Below are 14613 nucleotides of genomic sequence, written 5' to 3' on the forward strand. Positions count from 1 at the left end.
TTCTGACTTATTGATTTTTTGCAGATGGCACCTGCTTGTTGGTCTTATGGAAAGGGCTATGAAGAGTCAAGTTTAATTATTCTGTCTGACTTGAATGTAAACCTTATGTATTTATTTTTGAATGTAAACCTTATGTATTTATTTTTGAATGTAATGTGGTTTGCTATTTTGAATTCAAATATAATATAGTATATATATATATAATTAAGCACAAAACATAAATGAAATGCATTTGTCGCATGCGACGGTGCATCTGTCGCAGGCGACGGTGCATCTGTCGCAGGCGGGAAATGCATCTGGCGCATGCACCAGATGCATTTCTCGCCTGCGACAGATGCACCGTCGCATGCGACAGATGCACCGTCGCATGCGACAAATGCATCCCTGCTACTTCTATTTGTCCTGCGACAGATGCATTCCTGCATTCCTGAAATCAATCCTGCTATTTCTCTTTGACAACACTTAAACAGATGAAATATGAAGATGATCAACACCCTACCCAAAAAACAGTTTGATCAACACCCTACCCCAAAAACAGAAGATCAAAACCCTACCCCAAAAACAGATGTTCAAAACCCTACCCCAAAAACAGTTTGATCAAAACCCTAAAACAGTTTGATGTACATACAATACAAAAACGGTTTGATCAAAACTCTAAAACAGTTTCATGCCAAAGATTGGGCACTTGATTGTGAAGGTTGTGTAGATTGGGCACTTGATTGTGAAGGTCTTGCAGTAGATGGTGCAGGCATCACTGCTGAGCATGTTGCTCTGTTATGACCTAGACCGCCACATGAGCCGCACCGTCTCCGTTCTTTACGAACCTCACCTTGTGATGATCTACGTTTTGTTGTTGGTCGTCCTTTCTTAATCTTCACGGGGGGTTTTAGGCAGACTCGTTTCTTGATATGTTCGGGAATGTCCCAAGCTTCATTATGTTGAAAAACTGGATAACATGTCTCCGCATAAGCCATGCACCATGATTCAGTTGAGTAAAACCTGCAAAATTAGACAGTGATAACATAAATTCAACATAACATATATTCAACACAACATAAATTGAACATAACTTATGGAACAAAAATTCTCTAACCTTGCGCACAACTCATATGGAACCGATTTCCGGAAACGGGCAGCAGCTAGGGCATGCGTACAAGGAAGACCGGATACATCAAATACCCTACAAGTACATGTTCGACCCTTGACGTCAACTTGAAAATCAAATTCACCGTCATGCACATGGAACTGAAATCGATTAAGTGGATAAACACTGTAGAATCTAGCATTTTCACCTTCCTCACGTAATAACTTTTCATAATATGGAGATAAATGTTCGTTGTGGTTGGATGATTTTTCTCTTCTATGATAAAACCAATCTTGTATTGTGAATCTTAAATAGTCAGCTAATGTTGTTATGGGATATTTCCTAGCTTCTCTGCACTGACTATTAAAACTCTCAGCGTAATTACTTGTCATTTGATTGTATCGCGAACCGGGGAAAAAAGCACGACTCCATCTCTCCACTCCAATTTGTTCCAAATATTGAGCAATCCTAGGGTCTTTAGTTCTGATCTTGTCAAAATGCTTCTGAAACGTGGTCTCGGTGTATGCACGAGAAGCCAAATCAAACTCAACATGACAGTTATCAGTTTTAAATTTGGCCATTATATTCATTTTGATGTGGTATGTGCATGCCCCGTGATGTGCTTCTGGGAAAACCGCGGACAAGGCGTTGGCAATACTTGGGTGTCTATCGGATATGAAGACGAGATCCGGGACTGATCCAATTGCCAACCTTAGTTGTTGCATGAAATATGTCCAAGAGTTATTATTCTCTGAATCAACGACACCAAAAGCAACGGGATATAGTTGCTCGTTCGCATCCAATGCTATCGCAACCAGTAGTTGACCTCCAACTTTATGCTTAAGGAAGCTGGCATCGATGCACAATACAGGACGACAACATCCTATGAAACCCCTAATTGAAACCCCTAAAGACATGAACATATACCTGAAGTGTCCTTCCTCATCCGTCTGGATGTCAGTTATGGTACCCGGGTTCTTCTTCTGCAACATGAACAGGTAGGATGGCAATTCACCATAGGAATCTTCCACAGTTCCTCGCACCGCCATTAAGGCCTTTTCCCTTGACCTCCAAGCCTTATTATATGTCAAAGTTAACCCATAACTTGTATGCATGTCTTCCATTATTTTTTTAGGCATGTGGTCATGGTGATGGTCCATGTATTTACGTTTGATGCACTCCGCAATTACCCATGATGGTGCTTGCCTCACATTGTCCTGTCTCGTCAAAATTGAGCATGTGTGTTCTTTTACAAATTTTCTGATCTCAAACATCTCCGAGAATTTTCCTTTCATAGCACGCAATTTCCACTTGCAGTTCTCAGCCATGCATTTTACAAACCAAAGATTTTTTGTTGACTTCACCACTTTAAGGACAAAGTGATTAGACATCGCATGTCTATGCAACCTCAATTGTATTTCTTTTTTGTTATCAAAGAACGTACCCACTTCCAATGAATTTTCAATTAATGGAGCAGGAGTTTCGATCTCGAGTGGTTCATATGAGAAGGATCGCTTGGTTCCCTCAGTATGGCTGAATGTATTCCTAACATGGGAAGTGCTTGGTTGACTTGGGAAGACATTTTGCTCCTCACATACATCTCTCTGCTCAAAAACATCTTGCTGCTCAAATATATCTCGCTGCTCAAACACATCCCGCTGCTCAAACACATGCTCAGATACATCTTGTTGACTTGGGAATACATCTTGTTGACTTGGGAATACATCTTGTTGACTTGGGAATACATCTTGTTGACTTGGGAATACATCTTGTTGACTTGGGAATACATCTTGTTGACTTGGGAATACATCTTGTTGACTTGGGAATACATCTTGCTGCTCAAACACATCTCGATGCCTTGGTAAGATATCTTGCTGCTCAAATATGTCATTTTCTGGTCTTTCACTTTGTTGAGTTGAAGATATTGACTTCTCTACTAAGGAGACACATAGAGGGGCGCGATGATTGGGCAGTGAAGACGAGAGTTCTTGTAAATAGAACGCCACATCGCTATCTCCAATGATTGTTGCAGGAGGAGAATTGATCATTAGCATATTATACTTTACCTTGAACACTAAGTCATATCTTAGTTTGTCCACACATGTAGCATTATAGACAATTGAAGCTAACTCTTCATATGTAGCATTTCGGGGTACATTCACACCACGACACGAACTTGAGACAAAAGAACTAACCCCACAATCATCAGTTTTCCAGTCTCCATCAAAGAGTAGAAAAACACCAACATTCATGTGATCTGCAATTGAAAAAAATTCAAAGAAGTCAGTGACAGTGACCAGGTAAAGGAGGAAAATGCAAGGAGGAAAATGCAAGGAGGAAAATGCAAGGAGGAAAATGCATCTGTCGCAGGCGACAGTGCATCTGTCGCAGACGACAGTGCATCTGTCGCAGGCGACAGTGCATCTGTCGCAGGCGGGAAATGCATCTGGCGCATGCGCCAGATGAACTGGCGCATGCGACAGATGCATTTCCCGCCTGCGACAGATGCACTGTCGCCTGCGACAGATGCACTGTCGTCTGCGACAGATGCACTGTCGCCTGCGACAGATGCACTGTCGCCTTCGTCACCTTCTTCGGATGTATATTTCACTGTAAAACATATCAGCCAAGCTCTAAAACCATTATTCCATGACATAACCTACATCCTAGACTCTAAACAACAAAACCCTAAAAGGACGAACGTCTAACCTGAATGTTGAAGACGATCGTCGATGATGATGAATGAAGGATCCGTTGATGATGAAGGAAGGTTGATGATGAAGAACCTTGATGAAGGAAGCTTGATGATGAAGAACCTTGATGAAGGAAGGACGGGGAGAAAGGACGGTTGGTGGAGAGGAGGGAAATGGAGAAGAAAGTGACATTTCATAACTGAAATGCGCACTCACTTACTGATTTTTTTTTTTTTTTTTTTTTTTTTTTTTTTTTTTTTTTTTTTTTAATAAAGGGCAAAAGTGACCTTTTGCCTTGGCAAAAGGTCAAAAATGAAAAATTTATTAATCACATGTTAGAAGTGGAAATTCCCCTCTTATGAGGGTTATTCCATCAAATTTCCCCTTCACCATCTCTCAATAACAGAAGAAGAAGCAGCTACATTTTTTTTCATTTTATGCTGAAAAACCAGTTAAGAGCTTCAATGGATTCTTTTTTAACAAACGGCAGTAGGCAAAAATTGAAATAGGAGGAATTTAATAACATTATTATTGTAACAAAAAAAACCTCTTATAGAGTTTTATCATATTTATCATTTATTTTCTAGTTTAAATAAATTTATTTTATATATTCGATTGACGATAACTTAGCAATGTCCTCTAAAAGCACATCGTTTTAACGATTGCTATCTAGAGAACATGTGAAACTTCTCTCTTCCTTGCCTTCGCACCGATCAGTCGTCATTCAAGTGCTTCTTAATTTCGGACTTGAATAAAAAGAATACTTTCACCATCCTGTTGAAAAGGTGCGACGGCAAGGAAGGGCAAGGGAGGTAACTCAATAATAATATCTTCGACCGACCTCATCAGACATTCTCATGCCCATTGTTCAGATGCACATATATCTTGTTCTCAATGTATTAGTAACTGATTCGTTTCATTTCATATCTTATTCTTCTTCTTTTCTATTATAAAATGTTGATGTCGTATAATTTAGTTTATAAGAAATTATAGTTCATTGTTATTTATGAATCTATAATGTTATGTTTATCTACCTAAAATGTTATATTTATTATTTTTATTAACCTGAAATTTTATATTTATTAACTTAAAGTGTAATGTAATTTAAACTGAAATATAATGTTTGATATATTGATTTGTAGTAATACACTGAATTGTAATGTGTGGTACATGGAAGTGTAATGTTTAATACACTGAAATGTAACGTCATTTAAACTAAATTATAATTTTTTTTATCAACTCAACTCTAATGCCATTATAATTGAGATTTAAATTCATATATACTGAAATATAATTTTTCTAAACTAAACATTAACGTATTTTAAAACTCAAATAAACTGTGTTTTAAACTAAAATTTAAATTCTTATATACTTAACTGTAATGTATTTTAAAACTGAAATGTAAATTTTTATAAACTAAAGTGTAATGTCTGATACACTGAGTGTAATGTCTAATACATTAACGTGTAACGTCATTTAAACTCAACTGTAATGTCTGATGAACTCAACTGTAATTTTATTATAACTGAAATTTAAATTCTTATACACTTAAATATAATTTCTTTTAAACTAAACATTAACATTTTTTAAAACTCAACTAAATTGTGTTTTAAATTGAAATTTAAATTCTTACATACTGAACTATAATGTGTTTTAAAACTGAAATGTAAATTATTATAAACTTTAGTGTATCAGACACTACACTTCAGTGTATCAGACATTACACTTTAGATTAATAAAAATAATATTTCAGATGAATAAACATAACATTTTAAGTTCATAAATAATAATGAACTGTAATTTGTAATCAACTAAACTACAACAACATTACAATAGAAAAGAAGATAAAAAAATGAAATGAATCAGTTAGTAATAATTGAGAAAGAGATTTATGAGTATTTGAAGAGATTTTAGTTGGCTTTTGATGAGAGAGATCTACACAATGGGCCAGAAGAATGCCTAATGAGGTCAGTCAAAAATATAATTATTGAGTTTCTCCATTGCCCTTCTTTGCCGCCACGCCTTTTCGACAAGTTGATGAAAATCTTATTTCTCTTCTAGTTCGAGATTAAGAAGCACTTGAATGACGACTAATCGGTGTGCGAATGCGAGAAAGAGAGAAGTTTTGCCTACTTTTTGGATAGCGGTTGTTAAAACGGAGAGAGAAGGTTGAAGGAAGGAGAGAAGACAAAAATAGAAAGAGAGAAGGAGACTAGGGTTTGGTGGAAAGGGAAGATGAATATAAAGAGCCGCGTTGTTTTTGTAAAAAAAATATTGATTTTTTTTTGCTTTTCCAACGTACAGCCACGTGGGGAGTAATTGGGAAGTCGCTCCCTATTATGCAGTTGTATAGAAGTATTACTAACTTAACTAATCCCAAATGACATTGGTAAAAAAATCTTAAGAGTTCGAACTTATAATGAAAGAAGACATAAAAAATTTCAATTCTTTGATGAAGGCTCCACTAGGGATGACAATGGATACCCGTATACTCGATACCCGTAGGTACCCGATGGTCGGGTTCGGGTTCGGGTATTTTAAATCGGGGTCGGGGTTGGGGTCGGGGATGAGGACTGAAAAAGATTACCCGGTCGGGTTCGGAGATGGGAGTGTGCAAAACTCAAACCCGATACCCAATACCCGAAATATTAATATTAAATATATATATATATATATATTAAAAATTAAATTGACTTTTCAATTTAAATCAATAGCATCATTATAAATTTATATTAAATATATTAATTAATTAGTAATACCAACACTCAACCACCCACTCTCCACGCCATAATTAATTTAATTTATATTCTTCATGATTCTTAATCTTCCTTTATTTAATAACAAAAATTTTTCCTCTCTATTCATTTCTTATTTTCAATATTAACATCTCTTATCTCTCTTTTGTTTCAACATTTTTTCTATTTTTTGTTAAACTTCTCTCTAATTCTTGTCGAAGTTCATATATGTATATTGTTACTTCTACGATATAACTATACAAGTAAGTAATATTTTCATATGTATTTTTAATATTTAGTATTTAGTATATTTAGAAAATAATAAATAAAAATTCATATTTTAATCGGGTAATGGGGTACTCGTCGGGTATCGGGTACCCGGTGAATCGGGACTGGGGATACAAATAGATATACCCGTCAAGTTCGGGGTCGGGGAAGGGTAATAAAATAAAAATCGGGTTCGGGGATGAGTACTTCACTATCCGACGGGTAGGGTACCCGTTGTCATTCCTAGGCTCCACCATTTCATGGATTCTGTGGAAGAAAACTCACAAATTCTTAACCAAGAATCAAATTCACATACGGATCAACACTTACTTTGGCTAAGAGATACTTTTTTTTTTTTCAAATTATCCATGTCATTTAGTGTAGCCACTAATTCATCTCGTGAAAACTTTTCTAAAGAGAAATTAAATACCTCGAATTCCTCATAATCTTTTTCTTCTCTTGCCATGAAGCAAGCAATCTCTTCATCATCATTTTCGCTAGATGATGAATAGTCTGAGTTGCTTTGCATCCACTTGGCATTTCTGTCAGCCGCCATGAGGACCTTCAACTCGTTTTCGTTATCTTTCTTCTTCTCATCACGTTTCGGCTTTTTGCACTTCGATTTGTAATGACCTAAAATACCACATTTAAATCATTTAACGTTAGCCTTAGATTTAACTTTATCATCATTGGTATTATTTGAAGAGCATGAGTTAGAATTGTTATTCTTCATGAATTTGCCAAATTTCTTCACGAGAAGAGTCATTGCGTCACTGCTGAGCAGCCGTCTTTACTTCGGTGGCAACTGGTGACTCCTCGGTAGTCACCAAAGCCTTGGTTATGATGGAGGATGTGGGGTACTCCTATTCATTCCTAGAGTTCAACTCGAACTCATAGGCCTTTAGATCGGCAAGCAAGTTGAAGAGCTCCATCTTATTAAGTTCTTTAGACTCCCTCATCGCCATAGTTTTGATGTCCCACTCCCTGGGCAAAACTCGCATGACTTTAATTGCAACCTCTATGTTGCTGTAAGTCTTGCCCAAGGTAGAAAGAGTAGTGATGACCTGGCTGAATCTTGCATCGAACTCAGACATCGTCTCTCCAAGACGCATCTTAAAGTTGTCGAACTGCTGGGTGACAACCGTAATCTTGTTTTCTTTGGTTTGTTCGTTGCCTTCACATAGTTGAGTGAGTCTATCCCAAATTTCTTTGACAGACTTGCAAGATATGATGTAGTTGAACATGATATCGTCAAGAGATATGTACAAGATATCCATGGCCAAGTTGTCAAGGTTGTTCTTCCTCTTATCTTCACTTGTCCATTCAAATTTGTCTTTCTCAATCTTGATAGGTCCTTCGATGACAACACTCCACATGTCATCGTGTAAGGAAGAAAGATGAGCACAAACTCTTTTCTTCCACACCATGTAGTTTTCTTTTGAAAACATGGGGATCTTGGAGGAGTTGACATCTTTAGACATGATTCAGGTTCTTTAGAGGCTTGAGAATAGAAAACGAGGCTTTAATACCAATTGATAGGATCGGTGTAACCAATAGAGATTAGGGTCTGGCTATTGATAACAACTTATGACAAATGATTTGATTTAACTTTGTTAGAAGTTAAAATCTGTTTTTATTCTTCACAAATCCTTCGAACTCTTGAAACGGTTTCAAGTGCGGAAGTGTTCGTCGGATTTAAAGTTTTGAACCAATAAAAGATGAATGACAGAAAGTAAAGAACACATGGAGTTGTTTATGAATGTTCGGAGCAAACCCTCCTACGTCACCCCTTCTTCCATAGCCAGAAGGATTTCACTAAATTCTTTGAATCAAATACAGTTTACTAAACTAGCTAACACTCTATTGAACAGAACAACCTCTGTTCAATTTACAATATTATGAACAATATTCTCACAGCTAGACAGTGTTTTGATTCTTTCTCTCTTGAGCTTGAATGATGTAAGAAATTAGTAAGTGCAAGAGTAAGCTTGTAAGATTGATAATCGGTTGGATAACTGATGATTCATCTGTTGTCCTTGGGCATCTATTTGTAGTAGAATGACACTAACGGTCGAATCTTCTTCATGGACACGTGGCAAGCGTCCATTGGAAGGCCGCCCATAGTACAAGAATATAGTAGACTCTGAGCAAATGGACCGTGGCTGTACCGAACTAATAGTGCACTAGATATCCTCTTTGATATTGTCTTGTACTGGAAAAACCGTTGAAAGGACATTTGCGTACGTGGCGTTCGTTCATTAGATACAATTAGTTGGCTTGCCAAACTACACAAGAGTGAGTGGAGAAAAGTAGCAGACAACTAATTGATCGTGGGTAGACATATGCTAACTTCAAACGACTGCTGAAGCGAGACATTAGACGTGCTCCATTAGACTGTCAAGTTTAAGGGAGTTAAACGTCAACGTCTAACTACGTGTTCCATTAGACTAACAAGTCTAATGAGTTAGACTACAACGTCTAACTACGTATCACTTCAGACTTGTTTGAAGGAGTTAAACGCCAATGTCTAACTACGTTTCACATTAGACTACCACGTCTAATGGAGTTAGACTTCAACGTCTAACTACGTTTTCCCTTCAAACTTGTCTGAAGGAGTTAGACGTCAACGTCTAACTACATTTCCCATTAGACTACCATGTCTAATGGAGTTAGACTTCAACGTCTAACTTCGTAACACGTCTATTTAGCCTACTTAGACCACGTCTAATATAGCACAGTCTTATGCACCTGCACAAAACAAATAGACAACCTTTACTTTATTCTAAATGAATATCTAGCTTTATTCACAACTAAACATCATCAAAATTCCGTAATGTTCATAACTAAACATTATCAAAATTCCGTTATAAACATTATCAAACTTATGTTGTTTAATGTTTCACTTGTAAGTTAATTACTTCTCACTTAATTAACTTTTTTCTTTATTTTGATTTTACTTTTTCCCAACACAGGCTGTTGCCCATCTTATTGAGTTGGCAAACTTATCTTTTGAAGAGAAACGGCTAATGACCCTACGTATTGTTGAACAGACATCGGTCTTGGTTCAACTTGAAATCAATTTGGAAGAAGAAGAGGTTGTTGTTGAAGCTCTTCAAACGCATATTCAACAGAAGGAGACATCTGAGGTGGCTCCTCCTATTCTTGAAGAAGAAGAATCTCCGCTGGTTGAGGAAGAATCAGCAAAGATTACTGATCAGTCTCCTGAATTAGAGGCTAAGGGGGACCCCTTGAAGGAGGCAGATTCTGAGAAGATTCCCTCTACTGAAGGGGAACAATCTGATAAAGATGAGTCTTCCTCATCCTCATATTTGTTACACCGATCCTATCAAACTATTTTGAACAAATTGATCATCAGTCATGTCGATTGATAACTTAGGGTGATGTTCTAAATGTTCTTGGAAGCTTTGTGAAGCTACCCGCCTTGGATCGAAGAATCCAAGTCTCCATTAAAATTGTAAAATCTAGAATTTTGATGTTCTTGAGGACCGAGAGATCCAACCAAGAAAATTTAACCTAAGACCAAGAGGTCTGACCGAGGCTTGTTAGCCATGACCAAGAGGTCTGACTGATTTTCTTCATCTAGGACTGAGAGGTCTAACCGAGAATTTTTACATCCGACCAAGAAGTCATACTTATAACCGAGAACTCCCGAACCTAGGATCGATGGCTTCCACCCATGACCGAGAGGTCCGACCGAAAGATCAAACCTAAGATCGAGGAATCTCGACCATGGCTGAGAATTCCTAAACCTATAACTAATAGAGTTAGCCCAGGTTTAACCCTTGGCCGGTAGTTTTTACACCCGACCGATAATCTCTGCCTATAACCGAGAGTCATTAGCACCTCGGTCAAGGCTTCTTATCCTGGACCGATGGGTCCAACCGAGGGTCCTGGACCCCGACCGATGAAAACAAACCCAAGACCTATGACACCGGTCCTAAGTCTTATTTGGTTCCTTTTCCAAAATTCCAAAATTATTTTTATAATTTTGGAGCCTTAAACAATTTTCTAAAAATCCTGAAAATTTAGAAAATACTTTCAAAATATATTTGGAATATTTTCAAAAAAATATTTTGATGAATGTTTGTTTGGGATTTATGTTTAAACCCAGTGCCTTTAAAATGACTAATGTTCTTTAGGTACTTTTCTCCTTAATGTCACGTCCCATTTTTATGGGGTGCAAACATCGAGCCACAAGGTGTACTTCCATGATATTCCAGAATGCAAGTCTATGTAATCTGTGCTCAAGGGACTTGTGCACAGATACGAGGGACCGTGTGGGGAATGTTTCAAGGAAGAGGTTGAAGAGTATCATGCCAAGGTCGAACCAAGGACGGCCACGACTAAGGTGGGGGAGTATGTCACGGCCCATTAGAGTCACGACCCAATCCCGGGGGATGTCGAGGCTCATTAAAGTCTTGGCCTGATAGTGCGCTAATCTTCTTAGCCAAGGAGAGGCCCAGTTACCTACGTGGGCCCAGCGAATCTTCTAATCAAGGAAGAGATTGGAAGATAATCTAATTAAGGAAGGGATTGGAAGATATATTCTAATCAAGGAAAGGATTATAATATATATTCTAATTAAGGAAGAGATTACAAGGGATATTTTAAATTAGGTAGGGATATTCTTGTTATGGAAGGAATATCCTAAATTAGTGTAATTAAATTGTAATTAGACGTAATTCCTAATTTAATACGTGTAAGTCCTATAAATACCCTGAAGGTATTTCATTGTAATTATCAAGCATTCTTTCAATATATTCTTATTCTTAAGAGTTTTCTCTCTCTAAGTCCTTTCTTACGTTTGAGTTCTTCTTGCATTGTATTTAGAAAGGCTTTCTAAGCTAGAATTATGGTCGATTTAGCTTAGTGCCGCACGGGTCGAATTTTAGCCCGTGACAAGTGGTATCAGAGCAAGGTTGTATTTCCGCATTCAAGCTGCAAGAAATGGATTCACGAACTACCGTCACTAAGGTTCCGACCGGCCAACATAAGAACAAGGGATCCAAGAGGGATAAGTCCGTCGAGAGAGGTGCTTCCATGGAAGCGCGGGTGACCCGGCTTGAAGAAGGCATGAGCGATCACCAAGAAGCTCTCGAAGTGTTTAGCGCGGTGGCCGAGAAGGTGACGATGTTGGACGAGGGTGCTGAAAAGTTGGAGAATGAGTTAATGGGGATCATTAACGGTTCGAATCGTAGCATTCGTGACGAAGTTCTAGGATTGGTTCGAGGGAAGGTTAATGACATCTGCTAGAAGGTGCTTGATCCAATCCGGGGAGAAGTCCATGCAATGGTTGAGACTCTCAAGAGGGAGATCTTGGAGAGGCTAGAATCGATGGAAAGACGGATTGCGATGAATGGAGGGGAACATAGAGGTGCGGCACCTCAACGGATGGATGTTCCTAAGCCAACTTCATTCAAAGGATCGAGGAGTGCAAGGGAAGTGGAGGACTTCCTTTGGAACATGGAGAGGTACTTTCGAGCATCAAGCATACTTGATGATCATGACAAGTTGGAGACAACACATTTCTTCCTACAAGAGATGGCATTGCTGTGGTGGAGGAGGCGAGAAGGAGATATTGAACGAGGGACCTTGAGGATGGAAACATGGGAAGACTTCAAGACCGAGTTCAAACGCCAATTCTTCCCAGAGAATGCCGAGTACGAAGCTAGGAAAAGGTTGAGTCAACTTGTGCACAAAGGGACCATCAAGGAGTATGTGAAGGAATTCCAGGAGTTGATGCTCGAGTTACCCAGTCTAACAGAATAGGAGGCACTGTTCGCGTTTGTTAACGGCCTAAAGACTTGGGCACAGTTAGAGCTGCAAAGGGCCAAGGTGTGGGACGTTTCCGAGGCAATATCGGTTGCAGAAAGACTGATAGAGCTCAAAGTGTCTGTGGACAGGCCAAAGTTCATCAGGTATGATGAGGAAGAAGGTGGGGGAGACCGCCCACAAGACCAGGAGAAAGGTGGGGGAGACCGCCCATCTAAGAAGGGGCATGCACATAAAAACTCAGGGAGGCAAGCCGATGACTCGGGTAAGACAATAACCTGTTATATTTGTGGTGCTCATAATCACATAAAATTTATGTGCCCGTTTAAGGGGGAAAAGGTTGCAGCAGTTAAAGGAACTGAGTCCTCTGATGAGGAAGAAGAGACTCAAATAGGATCCTTAAGACTGCTCAATGCTGTGAAGACTAGTGTTGCGAAGCCGGACAAGGGAACAAGGATGGGCTCTTTGTTTGTGGAAGCTTGGATCGGGGAAAAACGCATCAAGACACTAGTAGACACAGGGGCTACGCACAACTTCATGCGAGAAGGAGTAGCCAATGTGTTGGGTCTGCGGATCAGCCCAACAAGAGGGACGGTGAAGTCCTTCGATGTAGCCAAGCCGGTAAATGGGGAGGCTAGGAGAGTGCACACCAGGATCGGATGCTGGAATGGGACAGTCTCATTTACCTTGGTCCCAATGGAAGACTACGACGTAGTGTTGGGACTAGAATGGTGCGATCAGGTACGCGCTTGCATAATGCCTTATTCCGATTCTTTAATCATTTTGGATCACGGGAAGACTAACGTGATTCCAACAAGGAGAGAATCAGAGGTAATAAGCAGGTTCTCAGCGATGCGATTCGTTCGAGGTCGCAAACGTGATAAAGAGACATTTGCCACTTTTGCCAAGATGGATGATGGGGACGGGTCCAAGGGAAAAGAGGAAGTACCCGAGGAAGTCCAGATAGCGTGTGTCGAAGCCTTCGAGGGGCTCAAGGCCAAAGACAGCACACAACCATTAGATCCACAAGGTTTGGCCACAGGCAACGTGGGCCAAAGTCAGTCTGCCTTCACTCGCACCAAGTCCGTGGGAAAAGAAGCAGATCGTGCTCAGGCATATTTAGAGGGAGACACCAAGAATATGAAGAGAAGGGCAAATCTAAGAGGGTGTGCAGTTAAGGAAGGGGACGATGGAAAGAGGGAAGTTTCCCCCGCAACTGTTGAAGTCTATGCGGTATGTGCTCAAGGGGCTTGTGCGCAGATTCAAGGGACCGTGTTCAATCGAGAGATGTGTGGGAAACGTCTTATATCGGTTAAGGCTGGCGACCATAAGTGCACCCAATGCCGTGACGTGCAAAGGGGGAGGAAAAGCGCTCAGGAGATGCAAGAAAGAAGATCACCATGCACCGGTCTAGGGTCGTGCCGAGGACGGCCACGACTTAGGTGGGGGAGTATGTCACGTCCCATTTTTATGGGGTGCAAACATCGAGCCACAAGGTATACTTCCATGATATTCCAGAATGCAAGTCTATGTAATCTGTGCTCAAGGGACTTGTGCACAGATACGAGGGACCGTGCGGGGAATGTTTCAAGTAAGAGGTTGAAGAGTATCATGCCAAGGTCGAACCGAGGACGGCCACGACTAAGGTGGGGGAGTATGTCACGGCCCATTAGAGTCATGACCCAATCCCGGGGGATGTCGAGGCTCATTAAAGTCTTGGCCTGATAGTGCGCTAATCTTCTTAGCCAAGGAGAGGCCCAATTACCTACGTGGGCCCAGCGAATCTTCTAATCAAGGAAGAGATTGGAAGATAATCTAATTAAGGAAGGGATTGGAAGATATATTCTAATCAAGGAAAGGATTATAATATATATTCTAATTAAGGAAGAGATTACAAGGGATATTTTAAATTAGGTAGGGATATTCTTGTTATGAAAGGAATATCCTAAATTAGTGTAATTAAATTGTAATTAGACGTAATTCCTAATTTAATACGTGTAAGTCTTATAAATACCCTGAAGGTATTTCATTGTAATTATCA

Source organism: Impatiens glandulifera, chromosome 3, assembly GCF_907164915.1.
Source record: "Impatiens glandulifera chromosome 3, dImpGla2.1, whole genome shotgun sequence".
In the NCBI taxonomy this organism is placed as follows: domain Eukaryota; kingdom Viridiplantae; phylum Streptophyta; class Magnoliopsida; order Ericales; family Balsaminaceae; genus Impatiens; species Impatiens glandulifera.